Source organism: Heterodontus francisci, chromosome X (assembly GCF_036365525.1).
Source record: "Heterodontus francisci isolate sHetFra1 chromosome X, sHetFra1.hap1, whole genome shotgun sequence".
In the NCBI taxonomy this organism is placed as follows: Eukaryota; Metazoa; Chordata; class Chondrichthyes; order Heterodontiformes; family Heterodontidae; genus Heterodontus; species Heterodontus francisci.
In genome coordinates this window covers 15,230,169-15,246,588 of record NC_090421.1, presented here as the reverse complement: position 1 = coordinate 15,246,588, position 16,420 = coordinate 15,230,169, and the positions used below count along the sequence as shown (strand labels likewise).

General features: G+C 43.4%; 1 protein-coding gene across 3 annotated transcripts in view; it reads right to left on the bottom strand.

Moving 5' to 3' along the window:
* The window catches only part of LOC137358744 (vitamin D3 receptor-like), a 199,181-nt gene extending 184,412 nt beyond the window's left edge, over positions 1 to 14,769 (bottom strand). Inside the window, exons 1-2 of one of the 3 annotated variants that reach the window (XM_068025042.1) lie at positions 14,664 to 14,769; positions 12,760 to 12,842 (exon numbers count right to left, since the gene is read on the bottom strand). The gene's annotated coding sequence lies outside the window, so the exon portion shown is untranslated. Of the gene's footprint in view, positions 1 to 12,674; positions 12,843 to 14,663 lie in introns of those variants that run through there. The other 2 variants (XM_068025040.1, XM_068025041.1) reach the window with 2 other exon arrangements.
* Between the last annotated feature and the right edge of the window lie 1,651 nt (positions 14,770 to 16,420).

The window sequence follows — 16,420 nt, the reverse complement described above, 5'->3', positions numbered from 1 at the left end:
CAAAATGCACTACCTCACACTTCTCTGCATTGAATTCCATTTTCCACTTTTCTGCCAAATTGACCAGACCATCTATATCTTCCTGCAGTCTAAAGCTTTCCTCCTCACTGCCAACCACATGGTCAATTTTGTATCATCTGCAAACTACTTCATCATGCCCCCTATATTTGAGTCTAAATCATTAATATAAACTACAAAAAGCAAGGGACCGAGTACTGAGCCTGAGAGGCTGAATGAGGTACTGAGAGGATGAATTCCTGGAGTGTGTATCAGATGGGTTTCTGGAGCAGTATGTTGGTGAGACCGCACCTGGAGTATAGTGTACAGTTTTGGTCTCCTTATCTAAGGAAAGATATACTTGCCATTGGGGGAGTGCAACGGAGCTTCACCAGACTAATCCCTGGGTTGGCGGGATTATCTTATGAGGAGGGATTGCAGAAACTGGGTAAGTACTCTCTAGAGTTTTGAAGAATGAGAGGTGAGCACATTGAAATTTACAAAATTCTTACAGGGCTTGACAGGGTAGATGTGGATAGGATGTTTCCTCTGGCTGGTGAGTTTAGAACCAGGGGACACAGTATCAGAATAAGGGACAGGCCATTTAAGACTGAGATGAGGAGGAATTTCTTTACTCTGAGGGTGGTGAATCTGTGGAATTCTCTACTCCAGAGGACTGTGGAAGCTCAATCATTGAACATGTTCAAAACAGAAATTAATAGATTTCTGGATACTAACGACATCAAGGGATATGGGGATAGTGGGGAAAAATGGCAGAGAGGTAGATGATCAGCCATGATCTGTTTGAATGGCGGAGCAGATTCAATGGGCAGAATGGCCTGCTCCAGCTCCTATTCCTATGATCCCTGCAGAACCCCACTGGTAACAGCCTTCTAGTCGCAAAAACACCCATCAACCATTTTGCTTCTTGCCACTAAGCCAATTTTGGATCTAATTTGCTATTCTCCCTTGGATCCCAAGGGCTTTTACTTTTTTGGCCAGCCTGTCAGGTGCTAAAATTCATGTAGACATCAACTCTACTTGTTGCCTCCTGAAAAAATTCAATCAAGTTAGTCAGACATGACCTTCCCTTAACAAATCTATGCTGACTTTCCTTGATTAATCTAGGCCTTTCGAAATGTAGGTTTATACTGTCCCACAGATTCAAATTGAAGTTAAGCTAACTGGCCTATAATTACACGGATTATCCCTTCCTTCCTTTTTAAAGAACAGTACAACATTGGCAGTCCTCCAGTCCTCTGGCACCACTCTTGTAGCCAGGGAGGCTTGAAATATGATGGTCAGAGCTGCCGCAATTTCCTCAATTGCTTCTTTTAACAACCTGGGATGTATTTCATCTGGGCCTGGCGATTTACTTACTTTCAAAGATATAAAACCTTTAATACTTCCTCTCTTGCAATGTTTATCCCATCAAATATTTCACATTCTTCCTCCTTAACTATGCCATCATCATTAGCTCCTGTCTTTGTGAAGACAGCTACAAAGTATTACAAACATACAGACATATGAACATATGAACTAGGAGCAGGAATAGGCCACTAGGCCCCTCGAGGCTGTTCCCCCATTCAATATGATCATGGATGATCTGATTGTAACCTCAACTCCACATTCCCGCCTACCCCCAATAACCTTTCACCCCCTTGCTTATCAAGAATCTATCTACCTCTGCCTTAAAAATATTTAAAGACACTGCTTCCACTGCCTTTTGAGGAAGACAATTCCAAAGACTCACAATCCTCTGACCCATTAAGAACCTTACCCACATCCTCCACCTTCACACATAGGTTACCTTTTTGGTCCCTAATAGGCCCTACTCTTTCCTTAGTTATCCTGTTGCTCTTTAGCTTTCTCATTGAGCAGTGTCTGAGGCTAATGGTGCAGTTGATAGGATATGGCACGTGAAGATGCATTCACTGACCTTCACCACTTGTGTGAGGTCATTGAACTTTTTGCAGCACTGCATCCAGGTCCTTGGGGCTTGATCGCCATGGCTATCTGGTCCCACCGTCTTCACAAAGTTTGTCTGGAGTGCTTCCTGGTCCCCTGTGGATAGATCAAATCTCTTCCTCTCTGCACCTCCTGCACCAAGGCCTCCAGTACAGTGTTGGAAATTCTTGGCGCCTGCTCTCTGCCATAGTATGACATTATTGAGTGTTCCACACGTCAAAAATCACTTTTAGAATGACTTCCCTTGGCTTCAGCCACAATGCACCTCGCCTTTAGGAGGTACCAGCTGGCTTTAAGTCATGTAGGCTAGCTTGAACTTGTACTAGCCTCTCAAGATTTACACCCCCTACTTAAGTGCAGCCACACATTAGCGCATTCAGCACTGGCTGCTGACTACAATCATTTACACTAGCAGGCAGCACTAAGTTTGCATGCTGCCTGCATTGGAAGCAATGGTAGTCCTGCATCATAATCCCTGTGCCCGTTTTCAGGCCGTGCCCAATTTTGTAGCCCCCTTTTCTACGATAGAGTATTTGAACAGCAAGCACTCCCCCTAAACTTTCATTACCCTTTAAGTATAGACCTAAACAGATATACTTAAGCAGTTAATGTAATTGGAAATCCAATCCATTTCAAACAACTGGCCTTATCTACACAACATCTGAATGGTATGTTCACTGCCATTTGCAGCAATGCACTGCAACCTCAATAATGAGATTACTTTACAAGAGGGTGTAGACAATTCAGCTGTACAAAACATGTACTTTGCCCATTAAAGAAGAAAATGCTTGCAATGCAAAGGTGACTTCTCATCTGAAAGCGAACAGATTGGTTAGCAATAAAGCTCTGGTAAAAATTCTTCACTCAAAATGTTGATCTATCTTTCTCTTTCAGATATTAATAGAAATGTTGTACTTATCTGTTTCTATTTGAGATTTCTGGCATTTGCAGTTCTCGTTTTCTCTCAATTATTAAACTTGTGCAGATAGGGATACTGGTGTTCCAAATACACAGGTGTGCAAACTGCTCTGTGATCACAGAGGCCGGTGGTGGGGTGGGGGGGGGGGCACAGTGGGTGGGCAGTGCAAAGAAGAGGCAACTTTTCTCTTTTTCTGTGATAAACAGTGTGTAATAAACAGTATGCACACAATAACAGGTACCTGGTGAGATGACAAGGCAGCAATCTAAAACTGAGGAGTTCAGTTGGTGTCAAACTACAAGACCATGCTGTACCAGCATATTAGTATGCTGTACCTGCATACTAACCTTTTGTGATTCATGCACTAGGACACCCAGATCCCTCTGCATCTCAGAGCTCTGCACTCTCTCACCATTTAGATAATATGCTTCTTTTTTATTCTTCCTGCCAAAATGGATAATTTCACACTTTCCCATATTATACTCCATTTGCCAGATCTTTGCCCACTCACTTAACCTATCTCTATCTCTTTGTAGCCTCCTTATGTCCTCTTTGCAACTTACTTTCCGACCTATCTTTGTGTGATCAACAAATTTATCAACCATACCTTCGGTCCCTTCATCCAATTTATTTATATAAATTGTAAAAAGTTGAAGCCCAGCACTGATCCCTGTGGCACACCACTCATTACATCTTGCCAACCAGAAAATGACCCATTTATGCCTACTCTCTGTTTCCTGTTAGCTAGCCAATCTTCTATCCATGCCAATATGTTACCCCCTACACCATGAGTTTTTATTTTCCACAATAACCTTATCAAATGCCTTCAAAGAACTCCAATAAATTGGTTAGACTTACCTTCCGGGAGCAGAGAGAAGTCAGACCTGTGTGGGAACGCCTAGAACTGGGAGCAGATAAATTCGGCATGAAACTCTGGGCCTTCACTTACCTTCTGGGAGCGGAGAGCAGTCGGACCTGTGTGGGAATGCCTGGAACCGGGAGCGGATAAATTCAGCACGAGGCTCAGGACCTTCACTTACCTTCCAGGAGCGGAGAGCAGTCCAGGCACGCCAGAGTTTTGAAAAAAGAAACAAATAGTCAACAGTGACATCACAGGAAAGCTGCAAGGTGATTGGTTGGTGAGTAACTGCTGTTAGGGAATAACTCTAACTAGCTGGGTAAGTAACTAAAGTAAAGAGAAAGGTCTACAGTTTTTTTTTAATATAGTAGATAGTGTATTTTTGTTTTAGGGAATCAAGGTCCCTAGTGTAAATAATCTAATTCTTGGGTAATTTAAGGGAGTAGATTAAGGGTAAGTCATGGCAGGGCAGCTTGTCAGTGTGGAGGGCTCCTCCTCTGCAATGTGGGAAGTCAGGGACACTTCCAGAGTCCAGGGCGAACATGTGTGCAGGAAGCGTCTCCAGCTGCAGCTACTCGAAATCAGTATTTCGGATCTGGAGTGGCGGCTGGAGACACTGGAGCATCCGCGAGGCTGAGATCATCGTGGATAGCAAATACAGGGAGGTGGTCACACCACAGGTAAAGACTGCTCAGGCAGAAAGGGAATGGGTGACCGCCAGGAAGAGTAGAAGAACTAGGCAGGTAGTGCAGCAGTCCCCTGGTTCCATTTCCCTATCGAACAGATTTTCCACTTTGGATACTGTTGGGGGAGATAGCTTCTCAGGGGAATGCAGCAAGAGCCAAGTCTGTGGCGCTACGGGTGGCTCAGCTGTACAGGAGGGAAGGAAAAAGAGTGGGAGAGCTATAGTGATAGGGGATTCTATCGTAAGGGGTACAGATAGGCGTTTCTGTGACTCCAGGATGGCATGTTGTGTCCCTGGTGCGAGGGTCAAGGACATCATGGAGCGGCTACAGGACATTCTGAAGGGGGAGGGTGAATAGTCAGAGGTTGTGGTACACATTGGTACCAATGACATAGGTAGAAACAGGGATGAGGTCCTGCAACAAGAATTTAGGGAGCTAGGTAGCAGATTAAAATGCAGGACCTCAAAAGGTTGTAATCTCTGGATTACTCCCAGTGACACGTGCTAGTGAGTATAAGAATAGCAGGATAGAGCAGATGAATGCATGGCTGAAGAGATGGTGCAGGAGGGAGGACTTTAGTTTCCTGGATCACTGGGTCTGTTTCTGGCAAAGGTGGGACCTGTACAAGTTGGACGAGTTGCACCTGAACCGGAATGGGACACACATCCTTGCTGGGAGATTTGCTAGTGCTGTTGATGGGGGGGTTAAACTAATTTGGCAGGGGGATGGGATACAGAGTGGAGGTACAGTAGGGGTGATGCACAGTCAAATATAGAAGAGAAACTGAGTCAGTCTGGAAGGCTGAGCAAATATAGACCTGTTAAGGCACAATCGAATAATGCAAGGCTGGATTGCATCTATTTTAACGCAAGCAGTCTTACTAGTAAGGCAGATGAATTGAGGGCATTGATTAACACATGGGAATATGGTATTATTGCTAATACAGAGACGTGGTTGAGGGAAGGGCAAGACTGGCAGCTCAATATTCCAGGGCATAGAATCTTCGGGCGTGACAGGGGAGGGTGTAAAAGAGGAGGTGGCATTTCACTGTTGATCAAGGAGTCAATTACTGCAGCAAGGAGGGATGATATCTTAGAAGGTTCCTCAAATGAGGCCATATGGATAAAACTTAAAAACAAAAAGGGGGCAATCACTTGGCTGGGAGTGTACTACAGGCCTCCGAACAGTCAGGGAGAGATAGTGGAGCAGATATGCAGGCAAATCTCAGAGAGGAGTCAAAATAATAGGGTAATAATAGTAGGGGATTTCAACTTCCCCAATATCAACTGGGATAGTCTTAGTGCAAAAGGCATAAAGGGGGCAGAATTCTCAAAGTGCATACAGGAGAGCGTTTTGAGCCAGCACGTAGAAAGTCTTACAAGGGAAGGGGCGGTACTGGACCTAATCCCAGGGAATGAAGCCAGACAAGTGGTAGACGTGTCAGTGGGGGTGATTGCAGGGATAGTGACCATAAACTCTGTAAGATTTAAGGTAGTTATGGAAAAGGACAAAGAGGGACCGGAAATAAAAGTACTGAATTGGGGGAAGGCCGATTTCAATATGATAAAAAGTGGACTGGGAGCTTGTAGGAAAGTCTACATCAGACCAGTGGGAGTTATTCAAAAAGGAAATAGTGAGAGTTCAGGGCCAACATGATTCTACCCTTCACCTTTACGGGAACAACAAGTCCAGGGAACCCTGGATGTCAAGGAATATAGAGGGTTGGAGGGTTGGATAAGGAAAAAAAATGAGGCTCATGGCAGATTCAGAGTGCTGAAAACAGTGGAGGCACTAGAGGAGTATGGAAAGTGTAGGGGGTACTTAAAAAACTAATTAGGAGAGCAAAGAGGGGACATGAAAAAACACTGGTGGGCAAGATAAAGGAAAATCTCAAGGCGTTTTATAAGTGTATTAAGGGCAAGAGGATAACCAGGGAAAGAGTAGGGCCCATTAGGGACTGAAGTGGCAATCTGTGTGTGGAACCGGAGGACATAGGTGAGGTTTTAAATGATTACTTTTCATCTGTGTTCACTATGGAGAAGGACAATGTAGGTGTAGAGATCAGGGAGGGGGATTGTGATATACTTGAACATATTAGCGTTGAAAGGGAGGAAGTATTAGATGTTTTAGCAGGCTTAAAAGTGGATAAATCCCCAGGCCCAGATGAGACGTATCCCAGGCTGTTATGTGAGGCAAGGGAGTAGGTAGCAGGGGCTTTGACACAAATTTTGAAATCCTCTCTGGCCACAGGAGAGGTACCAGAGGACTGGAGGACAATGCGAATGTGGTACCATTATTCAAGAAGGGTAGCAGGGATAAACCAGGTAATTACAGGCCAGTGAGTCTCACATGAGTGATTGGGAAACTATTGGAAAAAATTCTGAGGGACAGGATTAATCTCCACTTGGAGAGGCAGGGATTAATCAGGGATAGTCAGCATGGCTTTGTCAGTGGGAGATTGTGTCTAACAAACTTGATTGAATTTTTCAAGGAGGTGACTAGATGTGTAGATGAGGGTAAAGCAGTTGATGTAGTCTACATGGACCTCAGTAAGGCTTTTGATAAGGTCCCACATGAAAGATTGGTTAAGAAGGTAAGAGCCCATGGGATCCAGAGCAATTTGGCAAATTGTATCCAAAATTGGCTTAGTGGCAGGAGGCAGAGGGTGATGGTCGAGGGTTGTTTTTGTGAGTGGAAGCCTGTGTCCAGTGGTGTACCACAGGGATCGGTGCTGGGACCCTTGTTGTTTGCAGTGTACATTAATGATTTAGATGTGAATATATGAGGTATGATCAGTAAGTTCGCAGATGACATGAAAATTGGTGGTGTCGTAAATAGTGAGGAGGAAAGCCTTAGATTACAGGACGATATAGATGGGCTGATAAGATGGGCAGAGCAGTGGCAAATGGAATTTAATCCTGAGAAGTGTGAGGTGATGCATTTTGGGAGGACTAACAAGGCATGGGAATATGCAATGGATGGTAGGACCCTAGGAAGTACAGAGGGTCAGAAGGACCTTGGTGTACTCGTCTGTAGATCATAGTTATATAGCACAGAAACAGGCCCTTCAGCCCATCGTGTCTGTGCCGGCCATCAAGCACCTATCTATTCTAATCCCATTTTCCAGCACTTGGCCCGTAGCCTTGTATGCTATGGCGTTTCAACTGCACATCTAAATACTTCTTAAATGTTGTGAGGGTTCCTGCCTCTACCACCCCTTCAGGCAGTGTGTTCCAGACTCCAACCACCCTCTGGGTGAAAAAATCTTTCCTCAAATCCCCTCTAAACCTCCTGCCCCGGCAGCACAGGCATATAAGGTGGTTAGGAATGCATATAGGATACTTGCCTTTATTAGCCGAGGCATAGAATATAAGAGCAGGGAGGTTATGATGGAGCTGTATAAAACGCTAGTTAGGCCACAACTGGAGTACTGTGGACAGTTCTGGGAACCACACTATAGGAAGGATGTGATTGCACTGGAGAGGGTGCAGAGGAGATTCACCAGGATGTTGCCTGGGCTGGAGCATTTCAGCTATGAAGAGAGACTGGATAGGCTAATGTTGTTTTCCTTAGAGCAGAGAAGGCTGAGGGGGGACCTGATTGAGGTATACAAAATTATGAGGGGCATTGATAGGATAGATAGGAAGAAACCTTTTCCCTTAGCGGAGGGGTCAATAACCAGGGGGCATAGATTTAATGATGAAGGGTCACTGACCTGAAACGTTAACTCTGCTTCTCTCTCCACAGATGATGCCAGACCTGCTGAGTATTTCCAGCATTTCTTGTTTTTATTTCAGATTTCTAGCATCCGCAGTATTTTGCTTTTTTTATGGCATAGATTTAAGGTAAGGGACAGGAGGTTTAGAGGGGATTTGAGGAAAGATTTTTTTACTCAGAGGGCCGTTGGAGTCTGGAACACACTGCCTGGAGGGGTGGTCAAGGCAGGAACCCTCACAACATTTAAGAGGTATTTAGATGTGCAGTTGAAACGCCATAGCATACAAGGCTACAGGCCAAGTACTGGAAAATGGGATTAGAATAGATAGGTGCTTGATGGCCGGCACAGACACGATGGGCTGAAGGGCCTGTTTCTGTGCTGTATAACTATGACTCTCTGATTCTGCCTAACTGCCTTGAATTTTTTTTAAGTGCCCTTGTAGAAGGAAAAATTGTGGCCGATGCAGCTAAATAAATACACACATATCTATATATATATATAAGATGAAAGTATAGCCACATATTGTTACAAAATGGAGTATTTACCCAAGGCATTGTGGGACAAGTTAGTTAGCTTGCAGCCTTGAGCATGGTACTGCTTAGCACAGACAATCAGCCTGACCAAGGAGGGCCCCTCATATCAGTGTATAAGACAGCTGCTTTGTGTAACTGCAGACCGCACGAAGCAATCAGGAATGCAAGCTTGATAAAGGTAGAAGGATTCATTGTGAAGACTCAAGGATAGTTGATAAGGGGGTCTGGGAAACATCACAAGATGATCAGGGGGCTTGCATGAGCTGATCACGTAGCCACATGATGCCTAATGAGTAATCTAATTGGTAATATGTGTAATGTATGTAATCAATAACCGTTATGATTGGATCATGTCCAGCCAGGATGGGCTGAGTAACTGTTTGAAAAATGTATAAGTATACATGATTTTCCTTTGTTCGGGTGGAGAGGCATCTGGACAGACCAGTGACCTGCTCCCCGCTGGCGTAATAAACTGTTTGACATTGGAGCAGACCTGAGTGTCGAGTGATTCTTCTAGATTCATTCCCACTAACACCCTGCTATAACGTCTTTAATAATAGCTTCTAACATATTCCCTATGACAGATGTTAAGCTAACTGGGCTGTCGTTTCCTGCTTTCTGTCTCCTCCCTTTTTGAATAAAGGATTGACTATTTTCCAATCTAATGGAACCTTCCCTGAATGTAGGGAATTTTGGAAAATCAAAACCAACACATCATCTGTCTTACTAGCCATTTCTTTTAAGACCCTAGGATGAAGTCCATCAGGACCCAGGGTCTTGTCAGCCCGCATCTCCAACAATTTGCTCAGTACCACTTCCCTGGTGATTGTAATTTTCTTGAGTTCCTCCCTCCCTTCCATTTCCTGACTTACAGCTATTTCTGTGATGTCACTTGTATCCTCTATGGTGAAGACCGATGCCAAACACCTGTTCAGTTCATCTGTCATCTCCTTATTTTCCATTATTAATTCCCCAGACTCACTTTCTATAGGACCAACGCTCACGTTGTTAACTCTTCTTTTTTTAAATATCTATAGAAACTCTTACTATCTGTCTTTATATTTCTTGCCAGCTTTCTCTCGTACTCTTAATTTTTTCCTCCGTATTAATCTTTTAGGTCGTTCTTTGTTGCTTTTTATATTCTGTCCAATCTTCTGACCTGCCACCCATCTTTGTGCAATTATATGCTTTTTCTTTAAGTTTGATACTATCTTTAACTTTTTTAGTTAACCACGGATGGTGGGTCCTCCACTTGAAATTTTCTTTCTTGTTGGAATGTATCTATTCTGCGTATTCTGAAATTTCCCCTTAAATGTCTGCCACTGCATCTCTATTGACCTTAACCTACTTTGCCAGTTCACTTTTGCTAGCTCTGCTTTCCTGCCCTCATAATTGCCCTTATTTAAGTCTTAGATCCACTCTTCTCTCCCTCAAACTGAATGTAAAATTCAATCATATTATGATTGCGACTGCCTAGGGGTACCTTCACTATGAGGTCATTAATTAATGCTATCGCGTTGCACAATACCAGGTCTAGTATAGCCTGCTCTCTGGTTAGCTCCAGAATGTGCTGTTCTCAGAAATTATCCTGAAAACATTCTATGAACTCCTCATTTAGGCTACCTTTCCCCATCTGATTTTTCCAACCTATATGTAGATTAAAATCCCCCACGATTATCGCCATACCTTTCTGACAAGCTGCCATTATTTCTTCCTTTATACCCCGTCCTACCGTGTGGTTACTGTTAGGGGGCCTGTACACCACTCCCACAAGTGACTTCTTTCCTTTATCATTTCTCATCTTGACCCAAACCGCCTCTACATCCTGGTTTCCTGAACTTAGGTCATCCCTCTCTATTGTGCTAATACCATAATTAATTAACAGAGCCACCCCTCCACCTCTTCCTAGCTTCCTGTCCTTCCTAAACATCATGTACTCTTCAATATTCAGGTCCCAATCTATGTCATCCTGCAACCATGTCTCTGTAATGGCTGTCAGATTGTACTGATTTATTTCTATTTGCACTCTCAGTTCATCTGTTTTGTTTCGAATGCTACATGCATTCAGATACAGAGCCTTTAGTTTTGTCCTTTTATTATTTTTGTAACCTGTAGCCTTGTCTGCTGATTTACTCTTAAATTTGTACTCACTGTCCCTTCCTGCCACAATCTGGTTATCTTTTCCCATATTAATACCTTTCTCTCTTGCCTTGTCTCTACTCCTTGATTTACCATATCTTCCCAAATTTGATCCCTTGCCCCCACTATTGAGTTTAAAACCCTCTGTACTTCCCTACTTATGCAGCTTGCTAGAACACTGGGCCCAGCACGGTTCAGGTGTAGACTGTCCCAATGGTACAGCCCCCACTTTCCCCAGTACGGGTGCCGGTGTCCCACGAACTGAAACCCATTTCTACCACACCAATCTTTGAACCGCACATTCATTTCTCTAATCTTATTTGCCCTACTCCAATTTGCACATAGCTCAGGTAATAATCCAGAGATTATTACCTTTGAGGTTGTTTCTTAATTTGGTGCTTAGTTCCTCATACTGACTATGCAGAACCTCTTTCTCTGCCCTGCCTATGTCATTGGTACCGACATGCACCACGATGACTGGATCCTCCCCTCCCACTGTAAGTTCCTCTCCATCCCTGAGCAGATGTCCCGAATCCTGGCACTGGGCAGGCAACACAGCCATCTGGACTCTCGCTCTTTGCTGCAGAGGACAGTGTCAATCCCCCTCACTATAAAGTCCCCTACTACTAATACTTTCCTTTTTTCTCCCTCCGCTTGAATGACTTCCTGTACCATGGTGCTATAGTCAGTCTGCCCATCCATACTACAGCCCTCGCCCTTGTCCGTACAAGCTACAAGAACCTCGAACTTGTTGTTCAATTGCAAAGGCTGAGGCTCCTCCACTTCCACCTTCTCGATCTCCTTACCTGCCTGACTCGCAGTCACACCCTCCTGTCCCTAACCACTGACCAAAGCAGATGACCCTATCCTAAGGGGTGTGACTGCCTTCTGGAACGAAGTGTCCAGGTAACTTTCCCCCTCCCTGATGCATCGCAGTGTCTGCAGCTCGACCTCCAGCTCAATGACTCTGAGTCGAAGCTCCTCAAGCCACAGACAGGAGCTCTCATGTACAACAGCCGCAACACATCACCTGTCCTGCCATCTTTATTGTGTTAATTTAATTAAATTTATTTTCTCTTAATTAATATAGCTCCCCTCCTTACTGAACTCCCTCACTTACCAAACTCCCTTCTTCACACTCTGTGCCCTCCAGCAGCACTCAGTGCAGACCAAGCATAATCTGTTCTTAAAAGACTTCAAATCTCTCCAGGTACCTGTTATTTTTATGATGTATGCTTTGAAGTTTATGGGGTAGTTTTATTCCACATTGGCCAACAGCAGTACTCAACAACACTGATTACCATTGTAGTGATGCACGCGAAGGTTCACAAAAAAGCACTGACAACTAGGAACATAGGAAGATAGGAACAGGAGTAGGCCATTCAGCCCCTCAAGCCTGTCCTGCCATTCAATGAGATCATGGCTGATCCACAGCCTAACTCCATATACCTGCCTTTGGCCAATATCCCTTAATATCTTTGCTTAACAAAAATCTATCTATCTCAGATTTAAAATTAACAACTGTTCTAGCTTCAACTGCTGTTTGTGGAGAGAGTTCCAAACCTCTACCACCCTTTGTGTGAAGAAGTTTTTCCTAACATCTCTCCTGAATGGTCTGGTCCTAATTTTTAGACTATGTCTCCTAGTTTTAGAATCTCCAACCAGTGGAAATAGTTTATCTTTATCTAGCCTGTCTTTTCCTGTTAATATCTTGAAGACTTAGCAATTGCTGGTCACCAGGAAAAACAGCATCAATGTGTCATGGTAGCATAAAGTGTAAAGCATAATATAGACCGTATATATCCTGCTGGAAATAAATGGTGTTACAATAGTCACACACCACTGCTACTTTTACCTATGCCACACCACCTCTATTATGGTCCAACATACTCTATGCATGTCCACATGAAGAAAGGCAGTATCTAGGAGTAGGCTCCTACCTCCTATGAAGTGAGTGAATGGGCTAGACGGCTGCAGGATTAACAAACACCCTTTTCTTGACAAGGCACAAGTGAAAGAGGACCTGAAGGAAAGGACAGACACAGAATCACTTTGGATAAAATGAATAGACGGTAACAGAGATAAACTTATGCTAAACCCCAGGCCAGGGTGAAACCCCTGATCTGGAAGTGTAAGATGACATAAGGAAGGTAATGGACTATCATATTTGGAGATTTCAACTTACCAAAATTGACTGGGACAATAATGTCCCCACTGGTAAGACAGAGAAGGGATTTCTAGCGTTAATGGAATGCTGTTTTATCACTCAGTTAGTAAAAGAGTCAACATGGGGAGAAAACCTTCTGGATTTGATTGAGTAATAAGGATGATCAAAATTCCAACACAAAGGTGGACGAAGCTTTAAGTACCAGTGATTAAAATGTGACCACTTTTGACACTGCAATAATTGGAGAGGTTACTTAAACCCAAACAAAATTGCCAAATTTTAAGGGGACCAACTTCAAACACTTCAGAAGTTTCGTCAGAGTGGGCCTGGAAGGATTGAATATGGCTGGGAGTGAGGAGAAGCTATGGAGTTGCTTCAGGGACATGATTCTGAATGCAATGGACCAATATGTACGCATGCAAAGCAAAGGAAATATACCAAGCTTAAAGGCAGGGCTACCACGCAACTCAAAAGGAGGGAAAAACAGAGTTAATACCATGAAAAAAAAAAGGGCACAGAATTAAGTCAGATTCAATACCAAAACAAATGCTTGGGCTGTAAAAGGGGCATCAAAACAACACAGGAAAATTGTGAATTGAAATGACAAGAGAAATGAAGGATAGTAATAAGTCCTTTCAGTATCTAAGAGAAAAATAAAAACGAAGGACAGAGTGAGGGCATGACAACTGATGCTACATAGGCTGAAAAAAACGTAAGAACGAACAAACTTGCATTTATATAACACCTTTTACGACCTCAGAATATCTTAATGCACTTAACAGCCAATGAAGTACTTCATTGAAGTATTTCCTACATTACAACAGTGACTGCAATTCGAAAGCACTTCGTTAGCTATATAAAACTTTTGAGACATCCTGTGGTCATGAAAAGCACTATATAAATACAAGTCTTTCTTTCTTTCTAGTCACTGTTGCTGTGTAGGACAGTCAATTTGTGCACAGCAAGCTCCCACAAACAGTGATGAGATACTGACCAGATAATCTGTTCTAGTTATATTGGTTGAAGGATAAAGATTGGCTGGGCCACCAGGAGATTTTGGCAAATGGGGCCTTGGTTTAATGCCTCATCTAGAAGACAGCACCTCAAACAATGCAGAACTCCTTCAGTATTGCATTGGAGTATCAGCCTAGGTTTTGTGCTCAAGTTTCTGGTGTGGGACTTGAACCCATCTGACTCAGAGGCAATTCCTTGGCTCAGTTAAATAGTTTTTTTGCATTAATTTTTACCAAGGAGGAGACAGATAAGGATTTATCTGGAAAAGATAAGACTAGGTTGTTGCAGGGTAATTTGTGACTCTATTCACATTATGATCAGCTTGGTTGCTGAACAGCTGCACAGACTTTAGGTAAATAAATCTCAAGGGCCAGATAAGATGCATCCGAGGATCCTTGAGGAAATAAGGAAGGAGAATGCAGGAACTCTGGTACAAATCTTCCAAAATTCCTGAATACTGGGCACTGGAGAAAGGCAGATACTACTCCTGTTTTTTGACAAGGTAACAAAAGTGGCCCGAGAAATGGCAGACCAGTGAGTTTGACATGGATAAAGTTATGGAAGCCCTTAAAGTTAAGATCACGGAGCAGCTGGATAGAAATAAAATCATAAAAGATAGACAATATGGATTCATGAAGTGGAGGTCCTGTCAATCTAACTTACTGGTTTTCTTTAAGGGTAAGATAAAGGGGCTGGACAGGGATAAGGCAGTCGATGTGGTGTACTTGGATTGCAGTACGGCCTTTGATATAGTTCCTCTGGAGAGGCTGATGCTGAAAGTAAGTGGAAATACGAATCAGTCAGTGGAAAAATCTTACAATAAATACATAATTCATTGAATTCAGAGGATGGTGCTACAGGGATTGTCACCAGCCTGGGAGAATGTTACCAGTGGGGTTCCACAGAGGTCTGTTTTAAGACCTCTTCACTACCTTCATAAATGATCTGGAGCTAGGAATCACAAGCACAGTGTCTAAATTTGTGGATGATACAAAGCTAATGAAGGCGGTAGACCGCAAAGCTGAACAGAATAAGTTACAGGAGGATTTAAATATATATGGGAATTGGACAGGCAGATGGCAAATAAAATTCAATGCAGAGAAATGCAAAGTGCTCCACCATAGCATCATAGAATGGTTACAGCACACAAGGAGGCCATTCAGCCTGTCTTGTCTGTGCCAGCTCTCTGCAACAGTAACTCATCTACTCCCACTCCCCCGCCCTTCCTCCAAAGTCCTGCAAATTATTTTTCTTCAGGTGCTTATCCAAGTCCCTTTTGAAAGCCATGATTGTACCTGCACCCACCACACTCTCAAGCAGTGCATTCCAGATCCTAACCACTCACTGTGTAGAAAAGTTTATCCTCATGTCGCCGTTGGTTCTTTTTGCCAATTACCTTAAATCGGTGTTCTCTAGCTCTCGACCCTTCTGCCAATGGGAACAGTTTCTCTCTATCTACTCTGTCTCGACCTCTCATGTCTTTGAGCACTTCTACCAAATTTCCCCTCAACCTTCTCTTTTCTAAGGAGAACAACCCAGTTTCTCCAATCTGTCCATGTAACTGAAGTCTCTCATCCTTGGAAACATTCTCGTAAATCTTTTCTGTATCCACTCTAAAGCCTTCACATCCTTCCTAAAGTGCGGTGCCCAGGATTGGACACAATACTCCAGTTGAGGTCAAAGCAGTGTTTTATAAAGGTTCACCATAACCTCCTTGCTTTTGTACTCTATGCCTCTATTTATAAAGCCCAGGATCCCATATGCCTTTGGGGACAGAAATTCAGGAAGTAATGATACTTAAATGGAAAGAAAATAACGTACATGGAAAATGAAAGAGATCTGGGGGTCCTGATTGATAATATATTGAAGTTATCACAACAATATTTGGTGGCAGTGAGTGAAGCAAATATTCACTCTACCTACACGCAAAAGGACAAAGGAAACTTGACGAGAAACATTTGCAAGAGCTTCAATATTAAAAGTCCCAGTGCCTTGCTCCACCTAAAATTCCAGAGAAGATGTAATATAGACTTAGCATTGTGCAGACTGGAGTCCACATCCATCACAACCTTTACTACAGTCAGCAGTTAATTTATTAAGCTAACAGTACAGAACAAATATCACTGTTGTACAAATGAGGTGCAGTTAATCAGCGCCTCACTCACATCTGCCGGGTCAGAGGCTAGGAATCCTGCAGCAAGTAACTCACCTCCTAACTCCCCAAAGCCTGTCCATCTACAAGGCACAAATCAGGAGTGTGATGGAATATGCTCCACTCGTCTGGATGGGTGCAGCTCCAACAACACTCAAGAAGCTCCACACCATCGAGGAGAAAGCAGCCCGCTTGACTGGCACCCCATCCACCACCTTAAACATTCACTCCCTCCACTACTGGTGCACAGTGGCAGCAGTGTGTACCA